Here is a 10,666-nt window from a genome sequence, read left to right on the forward strand (position 1 = left end):
GGAGACCTTGGCCTTCGTGAGAACAGCAAAATGTTTAGTCATCCCCTTGCTCTTAGGCAGCTCCCTGTGTCTCCCAGCTGGCTTAGGCACAAGCATGTGTCACAGTTCTGCATTTGACTTCCAGAAGATGATTTGGGAAAAAAAAAAAAAAAGCAGAAGTTTCTTGTTCAAGAACCCCCCCACCAAACCTGCTATTAAAACAATTATTAAAATAATTATTTAAAATAATTTAATAATAAGTTATTAAAATCATTTTAGGTGTTATTCGTGTATTTTGATCTGGCTACATGTAAATGTCTTTGCTTTTCTCCCAGTAACAACCGCTGGATATACATAGGAGAATTTCATACAGGGTTTAGAGTATGTGTTTCCCCATAAAACCCCAAAGCTTTCAGACTTGGGGCATAGGAGGACCATGCTGTGAGCCTCCATGGGCACCTCCACTCTCCTGACAGAGAAAGAGCACGGTTTTTCCTGTCTCATTTGACGTATGCAATATGAACGCTTTGCTTTCAATCTGTTAAAGCAAGCGATCGCAGCAGTGGTGAGAAGATCTCCTTTGACGGACACAGTTGAAAGGTTAGCAGTGTTTATTGATTTAATAATTCTCACATTTTTTCTTGACAGATTATCTTTCCAGAGACATTAGCAGAGGCAGAGCCCAGAAGTGCAGGAGAGCATCTCCAATATGCCAGGAAGGCAAAGGACAGGGGGGAAAGGTGATGAATTGCTCTGGTCCTGACCTATTAAGCCCCTGGTGCAGATTGGAAGACAGAATAGGAAATCCATGTACCCATTTTCTATAAGGAACGTTTATAAGGACGTTGTTTATGTTGACCTTTCACACCGGGGCCGTGCACCACTTCGTACTACATATTGGTTAACCGGACACCAGTGCAGACAGCCAGGTAGAAAGCTCATGGCTCAGCACCTTCTTCCCATGGGAGCTGGCAAGCTCATGGACAGGGAGGAATTGCATGCCCTTTTCTGAATCAGGGTAAAATGCTTTTCTAGGGGCAGAAAAGTGAGATTGCAGCCACAGAGTGTATGGGTCCTGAGTGGCAGCAACTATCAAACACCTGCAAACACACTGTAGGCTTCCCCAAATCAGACTCACCCAGCCCACTGAAGGGATGAACAGCCCAGCCCTGCTACCCTGCTTTCCACTGCTGTCTGGTTACCATATTTTATCATTTTCAGAGCATAAGAGGGAATCAATGACAGCCCTTCATGTACCCTTTTGGCTCCTTCCAGCAAAAAAGAGTTTATTATGTGTGGGGAGAAAGCCTCATACACCTCGGAGCTGAATAACCTTTTTTGGAGCAGGCTGAGTGCCCACGAGAATTTATCACACCTTCTAGCCAGACCATGGCAGCCCCTGAGACCTTGTCCTCTCACCACTGAGATCAGTCTGAGCAAATATACTGATTTAACTGATTTCGCTGTATCAACTGAAAACTCCTATTCTGAGCACCCAATCCCTCCTCTTGCTGTAGGTTTGTTGCCCCTCACAACAGACTGTAGCCTGTGGGTCTTCTGCCCAAGTTTCAGAGTCATAGTGGGCCCACTCCTGAGTTACACGCTGTAACCCCACAGCCATGGCTGTGCTGAGACCTTTAATGGGTTACTAATTGCTCTGAATGCAAGTCAAGACCAAAGAGGAATTGGATGATGGAGTTGGATGATGAGCTCTTTGGCAGACAAGAAGATACCAGTGTAACATTTTGGATGAATAATTCAGTAGGCAGGAATGGGAAACGAACAAGTCTTCTGTCTGCTAAAGGGAAGGAAAAAAAAGACCAAAGAAAAAGAGAAGGAAAGACATCTCCTGCATGAGCGAGGCAGAGCCCTCTGAGCCTGGGCTTCAGCTCACAAATGGCAGCACAGCCTGGCTTTGAATGATGGTGGCCAAGCACCGTGTGGAGCCTTTGCATGATTGCACCATATCTAGTTACAAAACACTTAACAAGGTGGAAAAAAACCCCTGCCTTTCTGTAGTGATCACTGCAACCAAGTGAGAGCTCACAAGCTCTTCTGTGGTGTAAATCCCTCAAAGTTTATTCAGCTGAAAGAACATACACTGGTCACAAGCTAGCAAGCCATGAAAGCTAGGATAGAGATTTCACTTTAGGGGAAGGCATTAAAAGGTTTTCTTGCTTGTGTTTTTAGTATTATGTCAGTAGATTTGGAGGGTCTTAGCACAAATTTGTTTCTCCAACATGAAGAGGAACTTTTGGCAACTGTAGCTTATTTTGTTTCCAGATCAGAGGACAACGTACAAGTACAAATCGTAGTGCAAGACAGGAGCATTTGCAGTAAGGGCAGTCTTTATTTCACGCACCCACTTAACTGTGCCAGTAGCAGTGCAAGACTTTCTCCCCACTCATGCTGGAGTTGCGATATCTTTTTTTCTCTACATATAGTTTCCAATTATGCCTCTCACCCTCATTCTGTAGATACAAACTAACTTCTCTTTGCTAACAAAGGTCTGCTGTCTTAATCCAATGGTGACAACAGCAGCAAATATTTCAATTAAAACGATGTTCCACAAAATGGCTTTATTCACTATATCATCTCCCTTCCTTTGCAAGAGAAGAGCCAATTGGGAACAGCCATGTGAAGAATTTGCACCACTGAGTCTGCAGATAGAATATGCAGATAGTGTATGCTGGTTGCTCTTCCAGCAGGGAGAGGGGCAACCACCCAAGCCATTAGAGCAAAAAGCCAGGGTAGAAAGCAGCGAACGGGAAACAAGAGTGCCAGGAGTGAAAGGCTTCAGTCCAGTGTCCTGGACCATCCCTGGATCCAGTCCAGATGAATTCTTTACCCTCTTGAAAGGTTTCAGTGCTGCAGGCTGCGGAGGAGCCAATTCACTCTGTTGCTACAAAGCCGTTGTGAGTCTGTACAGATGAGCTCTGGCCCTTGCTTTGGCACTGCTACCCATCAGCTGTTGGTAGAAGCTCCCACAGAGAGAGTCAAGGGGGAAGCTTGTGTTTTGAGCCCCATTCTCTCTACCAGTTCATGTGCATCACTCAGGTTATGCTTCCTTCTGTAGTTTGCTTCTTCCCTTTTAGTAAAATTCAGGTGCTGGCGTATTTGTGCAAAATTGATGTGATCTGATTTGAGGCTTGAGGTCTTAAACCCAGGACGTGTGGCTTTGCATTATTGTTTTCTTGGGAAAAGTAACTCACATGAGATCATCCTAAACTCCATGTAGTTCTTCTCAAAAGTAAGTGCAAAAAAATTTACCAGATTAATTTACAGCTATCTATAGAAAAGTTGCAAACCTGCTAAGACAAAGACTGGACACCCCTCTGTCCCGTAAAGAAAGATTTATTTTATTTGAGGAGTGAATTACACACTGAAATCTTTTGTACTGAAAAGCAGCCAAGTCTGCCATTGAGTATTTTCTTAACAAAAAGAAAGAAATGAATGGCTGCAGCAAGGTGTGTTGCAATCATTACTCTTGAACAGAGAGGGTGGCACAGATCCCTACCCGAACGCCTTGCAGCAGCATAAGCATGGACACAGGCACAGCATGTAACATGCAGTGGGGTGATTTTTCTTCCTCCACTCTCTTTATCCAGAGGCTGATAGTCATCACACACACTCTGAGAGTCTGTGGCTCCATTTTCTGTCTCTTTCCAGACAGTTTTAAGCAGCCTTTTTATAAGAAGGTGATGGATAAGCTGGTGAATGTGTGCAGCTGCTGGTAGAGCTCATCTTTCTGATGATGTCTAGTGGGACCTAAGAAGCAGTGATAAGAAGGAGAGTATTGAAGTCCAAATTTTTGATGTTCACCTGCAGTGAACCCACAGTTTTCAGACAATGCCAGATTCTCACATCTGCTTCAGTTTCAAGCACTGAAAGATCATTTGGCCTTCATACCACACCGAGCGCCTTCACCTTCACTCACACTCCATGTTGTGTACTTCTGTCCCTGGATATTTGTCATTTGAGCTGCTGTGCTATACTCAAAGGCTCTCTGCAACCCAGGCCCACAGCCTGACCCTCATGTACTTATCAATTTTTATCCGTCATGGAAGAATATGACACTTATGAGGGCAGTATGGAGGTCTTTGGTGAGGTGGGAGTGTGCCTCTCACTTTCAAGTGTCAGACATCCCTCCTTGACCACTTCAGTATGCTTCAGGAACCTCTTTCTGCTGATTCAACCTGAGAGGAACAAGGATGGAGTCAGCAAAATCTTGCAGTGTGGACTTGAAATCTTCATGGTTTTTATCTCCACAATGAAATATCATAGACTCCATAACACTTTTCTTTATGCCGACTCTTATTTCAACATCTTAAGCAGGAAATAATGCTTTTTTCCAGTAGAAACAATAGATCTCCCCCACCCTTCCAGATGAGGTGGAACTGAAGCTTCAGACTCTAATTTTGCTCAAGATATAAGTAAGTTTTGAATAAAAATTCCAACATAGCCCCCTTGTGGGATATAGATCTAGGGCTATAGGTGACAGCCAAAGGCATGGTCCCAAGCATCTTAAACATCCAGTCCTTCTTTAGTGTAGTTGCATCAGCTTTCACTAGTTCTGAATTTGGTCTGTTTGAAAAGTGTGTGCATGTGAGAGAGGACAAAGACAATTGTAAAATAACAAAATATTAAGGAGAAAGCTTATGTAAAAACTGGGTGATGTCAAAGTATTCATGATGCAAATGAGGTTGCAAACACAGCCCATTTGCTCTGCCTCAATACTTTTCTGTCAGTTCAGCACATTATTTATTTGGTTAAATAATTTTATGACTTTCCTCTTGCCCTCCTTCCCCAGGGAAATAATGTCGACCTTTTTTTCTTTGCAGAGAAATCCTTAAGAGTGGCTTCTGAACAAAACCACTGGAATAAGAGCAGGCACCAAACATGCTATAAATGAAAGCAATTCCATGTCAAGAGGCACCAAAGACTTGCTAAGCATCACAAAGAGCACTTCTGCTCCTGAGAGGAAAGGGAGACCTCGTTTCTCCACGTGACGCAGATGGTGGGAGGAAGGATTCAGTAACAGTAGTAAATAATCCATGGTTTCAGGGGATTTCCCCCAAATCTCTGAGGGGCTTTATGTGCTAAATCAAGCAGAAGCACTTCCTAAGCTGCACTAAGTAGTGAGGTATCTGTTATGTCCCCCAGTTTAGGCACACCCCATGTGCTCTTCCAGGCACGACAGAGGCTGGCAGCACCAAGCATCACCTGCAGTTGGACCCTGCGTGCCCGTCTGGGCAAGGCAAGGCACAGCCAGGCGATGCTCAGCTTTCACACCAGAGAGGAGGGAAGACTTACCACTCAAGCAGAGACATTTTCAGAATCAAGAATATAAAAAGAAAAGAAAAAAAAACAACAACCCAACTTTTAGAAGTCTCGCAGCTGCTATTGCTGATGGTGTGTGTGACTCAGAGGGGACACTGTACGCTATAAATGGAAATGGGTTACTTACAATTTGACTGATAATGTCTTAGTTTTTGTAAGAAAAATGTCTTTTGAAGAAATACTATAGTGGGGTGGCAAGCTGTACCATATGTTCTGTGCTGCAGCTGACTTTATAATACATCTCAGCTACACTTTAAACTGTATAGCGCTGATTGCGCTGCAACTCCTATGTCCTCTGCAGAGAAAGTTATGGAAATATAATGATTACGCTTCAGATACATGCCAGTGCTGCCTATATTATTTCAAATAATCAGACATAAGAAGAGCACCTGCTTGCCTAGGCTTTCCCTGCTTGTTTACTACCTCCTGCACCACAGCAAGGGAGGCTTGCATGTCCCCAGGGAAAGCCACCGCCAAAAATAAAAATTCATGCCTGCTGGAGCTGTGATTTGACTGTGTAGTACTTTGTGGCAAAGGATTGATGCCTTGTGCCCTAGCACAGGGCAAAATTACTAACTACAGCTGCTCGGGACATTCCTTCTGAGGGCTAATGGGGGAGCAGACAGCCAGGAGAAAATCTGGACAATGCCCTTCTCCCTGAAGGAAAACAGGTCTGGAAATGATGGCCATTTTATCCCAAATTCCCCTCAAAATGGCTTGTCTGTTGAGAAATTCCCTGGACCACCTCTCGCTGTACCTCCAAGAAATGCTGACACTGTTCACAAGAGCCATGGTCTGGCCAGCACCCCTGCAATGATTGACCTATTGAATTTTGATATTGTGAGTAGATTGAAGCCATCCTAAATGCTGTGGTGTAGTCTCCCGGCAGTGCCTCACTGGGTCAGAGCTAGCAGAGCCCTGCCTCTCTCTGTTTCTGGATAAACAAACTGGCAAGATGTCTATCTGTGCTTGAAAGCCTGGCTGCGTATTGATATTTAAAGAGGAAACAATTTGTCACTGTAAAGCTGTCTGTACAGTGTGAGCCATGGTTGAAAAATAACATTTCTCTCTGACAATTTTGATGCAGTGTCTTTGTTGGTGATTTTATTGCCTTCCCCGTTGTTTTACATATGATATTTTAATCTAGGGCTGGACCAGATGGTCATCAGCCCAAAAAGTCTATTTACACCACGCGGTTGGCCACAATCTTGGGCTGTTCAGGTGCCTCAAGGGCTTTACCACATCTTATAGCAGGGAAATGCCATAAAATCATTGAGGAACATCAGGCATGGCAGCATAAGAAGTGTCTTAGTCCCTGACCCTTACCATTTGCAATCTCCTAGAGCCCTCATTACTCCTCCTCTACTGCCTTTCTCAATAGGTTTGGGGTGGCCCGGCATGTTGAGCCAGATCTCGGCAGCTCTTCCTCCAGCTGCTGCATGCTGTCTCCCTGTCTTCATGCAGTATTTCAGTTTTTTCATGATACTGCAGCCTGGAGACTGTGCTAACCCACACCAACCAGGACTGGCCAAAGGCTCAGGCAGGGCAGGTGCCCAGGCTGTGTTTTTCCAGCAGCAGCCAAGGTTGGTTTTCTTTATTCCCCAAGTGCCTCCAGCAGGTCCTGAGGGGATGTCCCCTGTACGACTGGCTATAGTGGCATTAGGCACATATCACCCTGGGAATTTAAAAAGGGACCATGTCAAGGCAGAGGACTTGATCATTCTGTGTCCTCCTAAGCAAGGTTGCCTTGAAAGGTTGTCATTTAACCCACACACTGATTGCAAATCATTTTATAGAAGACAAACAGTGAAGAAGCGGGACAAAACACTGAGAGATGGCAAGGGGTGATGGTTTATGCATTGCAATGTCTTACAACCCCTTCATATATATATGTGTGTGTACACACACACACACATATATATGTGTATGTATATAGGTATCTGCCTGAACGCATTGTATCTACTGCATGCTTTATGGCATGAGGAATGCACAGGCTAAAGGTCAAAAGGGAAATTTAATATCACATTTAAACAGTGATTCAGTGGCTTGCAGAGATAATTCCTGATGTGCTGGATGGGTCCGTGCTGGGGAGGGAGCAAATGTGACTCAGAGGCATAGGGAAGTGCAGCGAGGGACAGGGAAGGGGCCAAGGCTGGAAGTGGGAGGCTTTGAGGTCAGGAGGGTGGATGGAGCAAGGCCTTGAGGAGCTCTGTGGGCTGGAAGGACACTGTAGGAAGGAAATGAGGTGTAAGCGAGTGCCAGTGGCTGTGGCAGTGTGTGATGAGAAGACACCTCCTGTCCTCAGCTGATAGAAGCTCTCAGGAGCTCCTAAAATTCAGGGAATTTACTTTGGGAGCAAAGCAAAAATAAAGTGTGTGTGGGAGGAGTGCTGACCCAGGGGAAGGGCCCTTGGAAAAACATTCCCTCAAACAAAAGCTGTTGTGGGCTGATTGCATCTAAATAACATACTAGTGGAGGTGCCACCTGATGGGAGGAGCAGGACAAGTGACAAGGGCACCAGAGCCCCGCCATGCCTGCAGCCTCAGGACATGCCATCCCTTAAGAGACGGATCCAGATAGACCAAAGAAGGAAAACGTCCTTATAGAAGAGAAGGAACCTGAAAGGACACTGGGCACACATCCCTCTAGCGCTCACATGGCTTGGTCCTTCCACATGATGGAAAGAAGGGAGTGGATGGAAATGATCCTAAAGAGCAGTCTGCTGCTGCCAGTGGCGTGGGAAACACAGCTCGTCTGAGCGCTGGGAGAGCCTGGACCCCTCAGCAGCAGCAGCAGCAAGGAGTGGACTATGAGGCCAATTTTTGTGGATGATGCTTCAGTGAATTGGTGAATATTTAATAGCTATCCTGCCTCCTGGGAAGAAGGCAGGACATGGGATCTGAAGGAATGAGTGCCCGTCAGCTGCTGAGGAAAGGACACGTCAGCAATCTGTTTACTTGGAGGAGTCAGTCCTTGCTGTCTCTTGGGAGGTTTGTTAGCTGTGATCCACCCCTGATGTACACTAGAGGCAATTTGATTGCAATTTGTGAGTAATTAATGCCCGTTGCTCACTGTTGTACTCAGTGAGTATTTAATGTATCTCAGACAAAGTATGGAGGGGAAGGAGAGTCCTTACATCAATATTCACCAAATTTCATCAGAGTACTTACACTCCTATCCTGATATCCTTGTCAGGCACAGAGGAAACAAAGGATTTGCCTAGTCTGGGAAAAGAAATCCCACATTACTGTCATGCAGGCTACCAAGGCTGCTCCAGACTGCCATACATTATTATGCAAACATGATTTTCCTGGTCTTGTAGCTCCCCAGGAAACTTGAGTATCGGGAGGAAAGGAGCCCCCCTGGCCTGTGAGTTGACCCTTTACAAGCCCTGCTGTCCTGCTCCCTCAGAGCAAAATGCAGAGGCTCTCCCGTCATTGAGATATCATTTAATATTAAGACGCAGAGGACCAGAGGCCTCAAAGGTGGCAAGGAAAGATTTACAGCTGAGTGGCTGTCAGTTGCTTTGGTTTAATTAAATGGCTCCTGCCTCCTTGACTTGGTTCCAGTGCAGTGGAGCTTGACTTGTTAAGCATTAGGGAAGCTTCCTGGCCGCTCACTGTTACTAATGCCTCAGCCCCATAGTGTGACTGTTTGGCAGAAATAAGCTGTAAAAACCTGTCGTTGCCTTCCCACTCTCTTTTGCGGGCAGTCACGTGTCTCTCCTGGTGGGGGCCTGTGCCTAGGACAGCAGCAGCAGACCCCATGGGGTGAGGAGTACCATATGTGGGCAGCAGGACGTGGGGCCAGATGCTGCTCCTGCGTGGCCACTGTCACCCTTGGACCCTCTTTGGAGGTGTAGGCACTTCTCCCCTTTTCTGCATCCTTTTCAGAGGGGGCAACGGGGAGTTGGTGGTAGAAGACCACTCTTGAGATGAGGACCAAACCCAGTGGTGGTCTCACGAGGTCCTCTCTGTATAACCCTATGCCTCTCAGACAGAGGTACTTCCCCTCTTTGCCTGGAGCCACCCTGCCTCTTCTGGGGCCAGCCGTACTGCTTTCCAAATTTCTACACATCTGGAAAGAGAGTCAACCAAGCTGTTCACAAGGACTAACTCACCCGACACCCTCAGCACCTTTTTTCATCTCAGTGAAAGAAGGAACAGGTCACGGTTTGAGTAAATGTGTCCATTAGCCTCAGTCACTTGAATTATTTTTGATTACGGATTATTATTTGTGTCTTGTTAGCAAACTGGCTGGTGTTAGTCATCAGAGCACATGCCAGCTAATTGGCTGTTTGCATCATATGTTATTCCCTCCCTTCCCTGATTGGATGAATTAAATTTTATTAAACAGCAGCCGCCTTTCTCTCTTGTTTGCAGATGATGCATGAACATTTGTAGCTACATGGCAATTCTGTTTTGAGACAATAAAAGAGCTTTTCAAAATGCCAGAAGAGGAAGTCCAGTGTGAATACTCTTGCAAATATTTACTTGTGCTCATATTTGCAATATTTTATTGTGTAATGGATTTAATGATGCTATTTATCAAATAATTATGATTGCTCTCTTTAATTAATTCAAATTTAACTGAGCAATTTCCAGAAATATCTGTCAAAATTAAAAGAAAATTCCAGTGCACTAAATGCATGATATAGGAAAACATTATAAATAACTGTAGCTATACAGTGTTTAGATATTGCACAAATGTGTGTTTCACAAGCACCTTAGAGGAGAGAAAACAAGCACAGAGTTACCTCAGACACAATAACAAATTAGCAAGTAGTAAATCCCCATTTCTTGAGTTTGGCAGCACCAATTTGGGATGCAGTGAACCCACCTTTTCATTGCAAGCAGAGCTGGGCAACGATGTCCACATCCAAAGGTCGCTGCAGCTTCAAGATAGAGCTGTGCATTATAGCTGTGAAACTTCCAGCATCTGCAGAGACAATTTATTGCTACCTGACATATCTTTGTTGAAAAACAAGAACCACAAGAAATTGTTCATTTCAGAGGTATTCAAGAAAACATGGATGAGCATAGTGAGACCTTCCCAAGACAGGCATCAGCTGTGCTTTTCTCGCTCTTCTTTGAAGGATCTTCAAGGATGTGTTCCCAAAATACAGAAGACAAGGTCAGTCTCCAAGTCCAGTCCCTTTCCCTGCAAGCTGAGGGCTGGACATGTTCCAGTGTCAATGACTTGAAAGGCTCCATCCATTTGTCTATTAAGTCACTAAGCTGAAAGTGATGGGCTGCAAAAATGCCTCAAAATCTATGGGATCTAGGCTAGGTCTATGAAAAAGAAACAACAAGGACACATGTTCCTAGCCTAGTCTGAAGGGATGCAT

This window comes from Mesitornis unicolor, unplaced genomic scaffold (genome assembly GCF_000695765.1).
Source record: "Mesitornis unicolor isolate BGI_N332 unplaced genomic scaffold, ASM69576v1 scaffold26920, whole genome shotgun sequence".
Taxonomy (NCBI): domain Eukaryota; kingdom Metazoa; phylum Chordata; class Aves; order Mesitornithiformes; family Mesitornithidae; genus Mesitornis; species Mesitornis unicolor.